The sequence below is a fragment of the Tupaia chinensis genome, unplaced genomic scaffold (genome assembly GCF_000334495.1).
Source record: "Tupaia chinensis unplaced genomic scaffold, TupChi_1.0 Scaffold000119_1, whole genome shotgun sequence".
Lineage (NCBI taxonomy): Eukaryota > Metazoa > Chordata > Mammalia > Scandentia > Tupaiidae > Tupaia > Tupaia belangeri.
The window spans coordinates 3,467,153-3,476,370 of NW_006159585.1; the positions used below are offsets into that span (position 1 = coordinate 3,467,153).

Here is a 9,218-nt window from a genome sequence, read left to right on the forward strand (position 1 = left end):
GTCTTCCTGTAGTGTTGGCTTGTTTTTTTTTCCTATCCTTGATTCCCAATCTCTTACCCTCTGCCATCTCCCACTCTCCTCTCACACTGTCTCTGGCACCTATGTTTGCTCTCTACACTTTTCTTCCCCCACATTTTATTGAGTCACTAAAGATCTTAATTAATCTAAAGAGCAAGCACAATCTAATTCATTTTCATAGCAAGCACGGCTGATATATACATTTCCATGAACACAAGTCCAACTTTAGGCATAAGTCTCAGTGAGTAGAATGAACATCCTATAAAGTAGCACCTTGCTAGGGCGATATATCTTACTGCAGTCATATAGGTATTTTTAATGCATTTCTTTTTTTAATTTCAAGAAAATACAGTTTTAGTTTTTTTTTTTTTTTTCTGAAACTTTTCTCTCTTTTTTTTTAACTTAATTTACATTCATTCCCTAAGCATCGTCACAGCATACAAAATGTGATTTCCCATCCAGAATATACTGCACAGTGGCTTAATCATGCATGTTATTATCAAAAATTTTCCATTTCTAATATTTTTATACCCCTATTTCTGACCCTCTGTCCTTTCCCACCCTCTTCTCACACTATCTCTTGTGTCTACAATTGTCTTCCATTCCTTCCCCCCACACACTGTATTGATCACACAATTTCTTAAATAATCTAACTACTTTCAAGAGCAAGTTCACTTGGTACTATTAAGAAACCCAGTTTTAACTTAAATCAAAGAAATGCTAAGGAACTTTGCTTAAAACTTAAAGCCTGGAAAGAGGTTATGAAATGTTTTAGTCAAAAGTCATAAAATTATACTTCACCAATTTAGTCTCATGTACTTTATCTTCTGTTGTGGTTCAATTTTTTTAAGCCTCCAGGTCCAGGACTGAAATGGCAGTCGACTACATGGAGGTCTAGTGACATAAACATCATGTCATCTGCTGGTTCCAAATAGTATGAATTTTTTAATTAATTAATTAATTAATTAATTAATTTTAATTATTATTTTTTTAATTTGACCAGAGAGAGAGACAGAGAGAGACATAGAGACAGAGAAAGTGAGAAAGCAAGCCACCAGGTTCAGGACTCGAACCACAGTTGGCCCTGTGGGAGTCTAGCACTTTAACTACCATGCTACTTGCTGGTCCCTAGTCTAAATTTTAAGTTTGTTTTCTTTCCATACACTGGACATAAAATCTATATAAATGTCACTATCTAGGCATCTTCTAAGACAAATTAATATTGTGTGACAGAATTTCAAAATCTTTTTTTTTTTTTTTGAGAGGTTATTGCTATAGCGAGCGTGTGCTCGCAAGACGGACAGAGAGAGACATAGAGACAGAAAGCGAGAAATCATCCCCTGGGGGGATGGTCATGCCGCAATCCCTTCTCCTCCATTCTCCTCTTGGGATCCTGGGCACATACGCACACACGCCCAGCGTGAGTTTTAAGCCACTGGGTCTGGGACGCAAACCGCGGTCGACTACATGGGAGTCCAGCGACATAGCCATTACGCTAATTGCTGGTTTCCCAAAATCTTTAATGTGAGAATTAAAACACTTATCTTTCAGGTCTCTATGAAGAATGCAGATAAATTATATAAAGTATTAGCCATATTTCTTGCACATATAGTATCTAATCAAAATTGCTGTTATTCTTTTATAATTAAAATTGTTAGGATAATATGCAAGACTACATGAACAGGAAAAATTCTGATCATGGAATTAAAAGTATCTACTTTTACAATCATACTATATGGAACAAATTAAATGATATAAATGAAAATAAGTTGTAACATATAAATCATCACAAATATCCACCATTATTAATTGATTACAGTATATATTTTATTCCAGTTCAAATTATTTTGAGTTTTTTAAAGTGCCTTTACTAACCAAACTCCTGGAAAATACACAAGGTCCTTAACTAAACTAAAGCTATAAAACTGAACAGGTATCATTCCCACAAGGAAATTGATTTTTTAAAGCTGCTAGAAAAAGACCAGCTATTTAGGAGGCTGGAGGGGACATTGGATGGATCCAGCTACCAATTTCACGAAGTCTCTTTTTTTTTTTTCTAAAAGTCCAATAAAGTACTAGAAATCCTGAAACCAACAAAGGTTTGTTTTTTCAATTAAATGCTCTGTTGTTTCTATTCTCACCCCCCTCAGGGTATCTCATTTCGTCCTCTCTGAGGGAAAAAAAAATCCCTTTTGGATTAAATTTCTAAGGTTGACATTTTGATGTCAATCCACGTTAAAATAGACACCCACTGCATCCTGCCAAGATTGGAGATTAAATGACTTTTGAACTTCAGCTGAACTCAAAAGAACCGCAACTGGAATATTAGGAGTCTAATTCCTATTTGTATTCTTAAATTTAAAAGTCCCCAGACCTGGCCAAAATCAGTCTATGTGAATTGTAAATGACTTATGAGTTGAGTTAATAAAAAGTTATTTTTTAACAAGTACATTTTATTGCATATATAGCCAGTGTTTATTTAAAAAATGTTAATAGAAGACAATAAAAGTACCTATAGTTAAACAACACCATCTGCTAAATATTATTATTTATTCTCCTTATTTATAACAAAAATGTAATCAGGATATAGATCCCATTTTTTTTTTTTGAGAGATTTTCACTGTAGGGTGCGTGCGCTCGCCAGACAGAGAGAGACATAGAGACAGAAAGCGAGAAATCACCCCCCAGGGGGGATGGTCATGCCGCAATCCCTTCTCCTCCATTCTCCTCTCGGGATCTTGGGCACGCACGCACACGCGCCCGGTGTGAGTTTTAAGCCACCGGGTCCGGGACACGAACCGTGGTCGACTACGTGGGAGTCCAGCGACATAGCCATTACGCTAACTGCTGGTTCCCAAGATCCTGTTTTCATAGACTGATTTTTGAAATGTAGGGCTACATATTCTTATGATAGTAAGTAATGTCATATTAATATTTCCACATCATTACATTATATTTGTATAGAAATTCTGAATTATTGGCTTCATTGAATTTTTCAGAGTTTTCTTCTTAAACACACTAGATACACAGACATCTCTGTTAATATCTGTGTACATGTATATATATATATATATATATACACACACATATATATGTATATATGCACAAAAATATATACATATATATGTACGTTTAGATATTTTTGCTATATTTGTATACACACACACACACAAATACATATATTTATATATTTTCAGAGATTTTTGCTATAGGGTGCATGTGCTCGCTGGAGAGACAGAGAGACAGAAAGAAAGAATTTATCCCCCAGTGGGGATGGCCATGATGCAAACCCTTCTCCATTTTTTTCTCAGGATTTTGGGCATGCACACACACATGCCCAGTGAGATTTTCCCACAACTTGAACCATGGTTGGTCATGTGGGAGTCAAGCATCTTAACAACTATGCCATCCGCTAGCCCCATGCCACCTATATTCTTTTTTTTTTTTTAACATATATATATATTTTTTTTTGAGAGGTTTTCACTATAGGACACGTGTGCTTGCCAGACAGACAGAGAGAGACATAGAGACAGAAAGCGAGAAATCGCCCCTGAGGGGGGATGGTCATGCTGCAATCCCTTCTCCTCCATTCTCCTTGGGATCTTGGGCATGCACGCACACACACCCGGCGTGAGTTTTAAGCCACCGGGTCCGGGATACGAACCGCGGTCGACTACGTGGGAGTCCAGCGACATAGCCATTACGCTAACTGCTGGTTCCCCCACCTATATTCTTAAGACTGATTGCTAGAAGCCGAATTCTTCTGCCAAAAAATAAACATGTTTCAGGATGGTGCTACATGATAGCAAATTGGTCTCCAGAAAAAAATTTTTTTCACCAGTTCCTCATGCCTATAGCTGTTGGAGCTCATGCCCATGTCCCTCGCACTTGGCATCTTTGGGGATTAATAGTAAATTTGTGTTGACCCCAAAGGGAAAAGAGTAATATTGTGTTTGATTACTACTGTGATTCAGCATTGCTTTACAAGTTAATTGTTTTCGTATTTATACTTTCGTGAATTGCCCCATAAAGACCATTCTCATATGATCATTCTAGAATACTGCCATTGGTTGTTAGTCATTTTATATAATAGAGACCATCCCTTGATCTATAAACATGTCACAATTATTTCTTTAGCTAATTTACCTTTAACATTACTTTTGTGTTTTTGGCACACAGAAAAATTACATATCTGAGCAATAACTATATAAACATTTTATTATTTTTTTCTTTCATGTCATACTTCAAAAGGGCTTCCCTGCTCTAAGATATATTTAATAATTTTCTCTGCATAATTTTTCCCTGCAAAACTATCCCATGGAGTAAAACAAATGCTTCAATATAAACCTCCCTCCCATCCCATTTTCCACCCTAGAAAAAGTCACTGTATAAGGACAAGTTGGGTTTAGTATTTTCACAATGGATATCTGTGGATATTTATATATTTACAGTACATACAAACATGTACACTTTTATTGGTGTTTTACATCTACATAAATGTTCATCAAGAGGAAAGACTGTAGTTTGGGGCATATTTATTTATTTATTTATTTTTGCCAATTGTGTCATTTGTGAAATAGTTTGCCAATCTCTTTCACAAAACAACAGTGTGTGCACTTGCTGGAGAGACAGAAGCAAGAAATTATTCCCCAGGGAGGTTGGTCATGCTGCAATCTTCTCCTCCATTCTTTTTTTTTTTTTTTTGGAGAGGTTTTCTTGCTATAAAGTGCGTTCGCTCGCCAGAGAGAGACAGAGACAGAAAGCGAGAAATCACCCCCCCCAGGGAGGATGCCACGCCGCAATCCCTTCTCCTCCATTCTCCTCTTGGGATCTTGGGCACACACGCACACGCGCCCTGCGTGAGTTTAAGCTGCCGGGTCCGGGACGCAAACCGCGGTCGACTACATGGGAGTCCAGTAACATAGCTATTACGCTAACTGCTGGTCCCCCTTCTCCTCCATTCTTTCCTCAGGATCCTGTGCACACAAGCACATGCACCCAGCATGAGTTTAGGCCACTGGGTCCAAGACTCAAACTCCAGTGGGATTCCAGTAATGTAACCATTACACCATCTGCTGGTCCCTCAAGTTCATTATATAAAATGACATAGTATCTGCCTACAACTTATGATAATCTCCAGTATACTGAAATCAACTGCATATTACTTATAATATCTAATACAACGTGAACACTATGTAAATAATTATAATAGTTACAGCTATTGTCTGTTTGTGTTTTTTATTATTGTATGTTAATTCAAAACAATATTTTCAGAACTGGCTACATGGCCTGGTAGATAAAGCAGCTAGATCCCACATGGCCAACTATGTAGAATGAGTTCTGGATCCAGAGGTTGAGAAGCATGCTGGGCCTGAATGTATGCATGCCCCAAATCAAGAAAGAAGGAAGTGATGGCGGAGAAGGGATTGCAATGTTGCCATATCCCATGATGGGGTGCTTTCTCTTCTCCCTCTTCATATCTGTGTCTCTCTAGTGAACACATGTACCCCTTCCAAAAAGATTAATCCACAGTTGGTTGAATCCATGGATGAAGAACTTGTGAATACTGAAGACCAACTGTATATCCATATGTTTCTTGTGTACAATACAATATTTTAGAGCACTTTCCTTTTCAGGAACTTTGCAGATCTCCACTATCCCCACCCATTCACATAGAACTTTCAGTCCTTTCCACTGAGTGATCACAATATGCATTAAAAGTTCAGTCAAAGGACCAGCAGTTAGTGTAATGGCTATGTTGCTGGACTCCCATGTAGTTAAAACTCATGCTGGGTGCATGTGCATGTGCCCAAGATCCCGAAAGGAGAATGGAGGAAAAGGGATTGCAGCGTGGCCATCCTCTTTGGGCAGTAATTCCTCGCTTTCTGTCTCTATGTCTCCCTCTGTCTGTCTGGCGAGCACACACGCCCCATAGCAAAAATCTCTCCAAAAAAAATTAAAAATAAAAATAAAAGTTCAGTCAAATCAGTGTTTTTCAGGCCAAATTCTAAATGGCAAGGATGAGAGCGAGGCAAGGGTTAGGACTCTACCACCACTGATACAACCCTGGTGATTCTATTTTAATATATTTTTAATTCTGAATTTCTGTATAAAAAAAGGTATTTTTTTAAAAAGAATTTCATTGCTTTTAAAAATTTGAGAAATAGTAAAATTCAAAATTAAATGCACTTTTGGGGATTTGTGGAATGATAAAATGTTCTGGAATTAGAGAATAATGATTTCACAACTTTGTAATAGACTATAAACCTGATTTATCAAGAGCAGGGGTGGCCCCTAAACCATCTCTGCCTGAAGGTGCTCTCCCTTCTCAGAACACAGAGAGAAGATTTCAAAGTATTAAATCTTGGAGAAATGGCTTTCATGTGTTTGGATATCAGATGCTTATATACCTTCATTATTTGCACAGCATTAGGCTCTATTTTGTCTTCAAATATCAAGACAAAAGTTTAATCCTCCTCAGGATTTTGAGGTAGTGGATCCCAGATATTTAGGTTATCTGTATTTGCAATGACAACTTCCACTGTCTATAGATAATTTTAAGAATTTTCCAGTAGAATATGAGTTAAAATACCAAAACATTGATAGTGAAAGATGGAAGATCATCATTATTAAGAATCTATATTACAAAGAGAGATTTGATCTTAACAAGGGCATCAAAGCAAGGATACACACAATTTTGTCAGGGCAATGCACAAATAGATCAGAAGTTCAAAGTTAATGGACAGAAGTTACTTACTGAACATCACTATAAGGAAATTTGGAAACTAAAATTCAAGATATGGATTGTGTATATTACAATTGGCAATATTTACTCTGTTCTTAGAAATCTGGCCTGGATATAAATTCTGATACCAATTACAACTTGTTTTACTGGTGTGAGGGCCTGCATTATACATTACAGTGTATTGATTACATCAAGGCTAGTGGAAAAAAATATCGGATGCAAGTCTCCCTACTTGGAATCATCAGACTGTAAGATTTCTATATCTGGGTTAATGGATCATCAGAATATAAGACTATCCGAGCCAGTTATTTCATTTTTCAGCTTCAAAATATAGTTAAACTTTTGCCACCAGGTTATCCTAGTCTTTCTGTGATGAATTCGATGAAGTTAACCTAAAATAGAGCATACCTACAGTACCCATTCCAGCAAGGTGTTTCATTTATGAAATTGAGTTCATAGAAGATGATACTACCTGGCTGACGACCACAGTAGAAAATGAAATGTACATCACACGAACATCAAATGAAAGCCAACAATGATGCTTTTCAGTAAGAAGCAAAGTGAATATGTATTGCTCAGATGAAGGAATTTGGAGTGAATGGAGTGAGAACGCTGGAAAGGTAACATGTGGAAGGAAACTTTGGTATTTTTCTCAATACCATTTGCTTTTGTCTCATTATTTGTTTTGTCAGTAACTTGTCTGTTTTTTCATAAGCCAAAAGCTTTACTGAAAATGATTTTTCATATGAGAAAGGAAGTTTTTCCTCAGTAGATAATGTGTTGACCAACAAATTTCCAGTCACATGGCCAAATGTTAAATGAGTCTCAATCAAATCAATTTTTTAAAATGTTGAATATGTCTTTTTTAAAGTATTGTTGTATTTAAATAGAGTGCTCAAACTCTCAAAAAATAGACCATAAACCACTGAGTTGTACACTTCAAAAGGTACATTTTAAAATATGTGAATTATATATCAGTTTCAAAATGGTAATAAAATCTCTCCAAGAGAAAATAAATGAGTATATCAAACTAAACATATCCTATATCTAATGCTGCCCTTCTCCCAGAAAACAAATCAACCAGTAATACTAAAATAAAAAATAAAAACCATTATGTATTGACGTTAAATGAGTCTCAATCAAATCAATTTTTTAAAATGTTGAATATGTCTTTTTTAAAGTATTGTTGTATTTAAATAGAGTGCTCAAACTCTCAAAAAATAGACCATAAACCACTGAGTTGTACACTTCAAAAGGTACATTTTAAAATATGTGAATTATATATCAGTTTCAAAAATGGTAATAAAATCTCTCCAAGAGAAAATAAATGAGTATATCAAACTAAACATATCCTATATCTAATGCTGCCCTTCTCCCAGAAAACAAATCAACCAGTAATACTAAAATAAAAAATAAAAACCATTATGTATTGACCTTTATCACTTGAGGTGGGATCATTCAGACTCCCTTAAAAGTTGCACCATACTAACATCATTCCTTAGACTATGTTAGCTTATGAACTCCTTTGAAGAAGTTTCTGTGTCTTATTTTTTTATTTATTGCAAAGTATCAGAGATTGTCTGAAATATAGCCTCTAGTCAATAAATATATGTTAATGAAAGTCACAGGAGTGACTTAAGAGTCTTAAGAGTTTATGTTTTGAAAGCATCTGCATCTTCAACTAATGCTGGCTCTGACACTGTAGCCTGGTGACTACAGAAAATTTCTAAATCTCTTGAGGTCTCAAAAATGAGGCAACAATAATAGCACCTATTTCAGAGAGTTTTGAACCGTGACATGCACATAGTGTCTGCTCTATAGTAAATGCTCAATGAACATAGCTATGCATCATGACCAAGATTATTATTAGTGGAGTATTATCTTTGATTATCATTAAGTCGATGATCCTTTATTAATTCTGTATTTTAAAACAATATTTAAACTTTGCAGAAGTCCTTTATGGCATTGGTTGGCACAGCTGAATAACTCTGCCTCTATTCAGTCATGCAGTCAGGTAGTCAATAATATTTATTGAGCATTATGTAGCTTCACTTCTAGGCAGAGTCAGATATCTGTGCCCTACGTAGTGCCACAGTTTTTGGTTCTGTGCCTCATCATCCTGACTGCAGGCACTTAGCCAGCTGTCTCTCTGCCCAGTGATATTGGCTTTATAGTTTACTCTGCCTCCAACTTTGTGCTAATTGTTGTTCATGCATCCTGGCTTGATGTCAGTTTGCCTTATCACCAGCTCTAGGTCTCATGGCCTGTAGTTCATAGTTTACATTAATGATCTGGAGTTCAAATTAGGTGTGAACCTTCTTGATTCAGTTGTTAGGCTCCATTGAGGTAAATCTTGGCACTTTTAGTTTATTTATTCTACTTAGTAAGTCTGTTGGCACAGTAGCCAATTGAAATTAATTCTATAATACAAAATTCTGTCTAAAAATCAACAATT

The 9,218-nt window shown here is 36.2% G+C and overlaps 1 pseudogene; it reads left to right on the forward strand.

Moving 5' to 3' along the window:
* Window positions 1–6,390: 6,390 nt before the first annotated feature.
* On the forward strand, window positions 6,391–7,535 carry LOC102485255 (interleukin-13 receptor subunit alpha-2 pseudogene; annotated as a pseudogene).
* The last annotated feature ends 1,683 nt before the right edge of the window (window positions 7,536–9,218 follow it).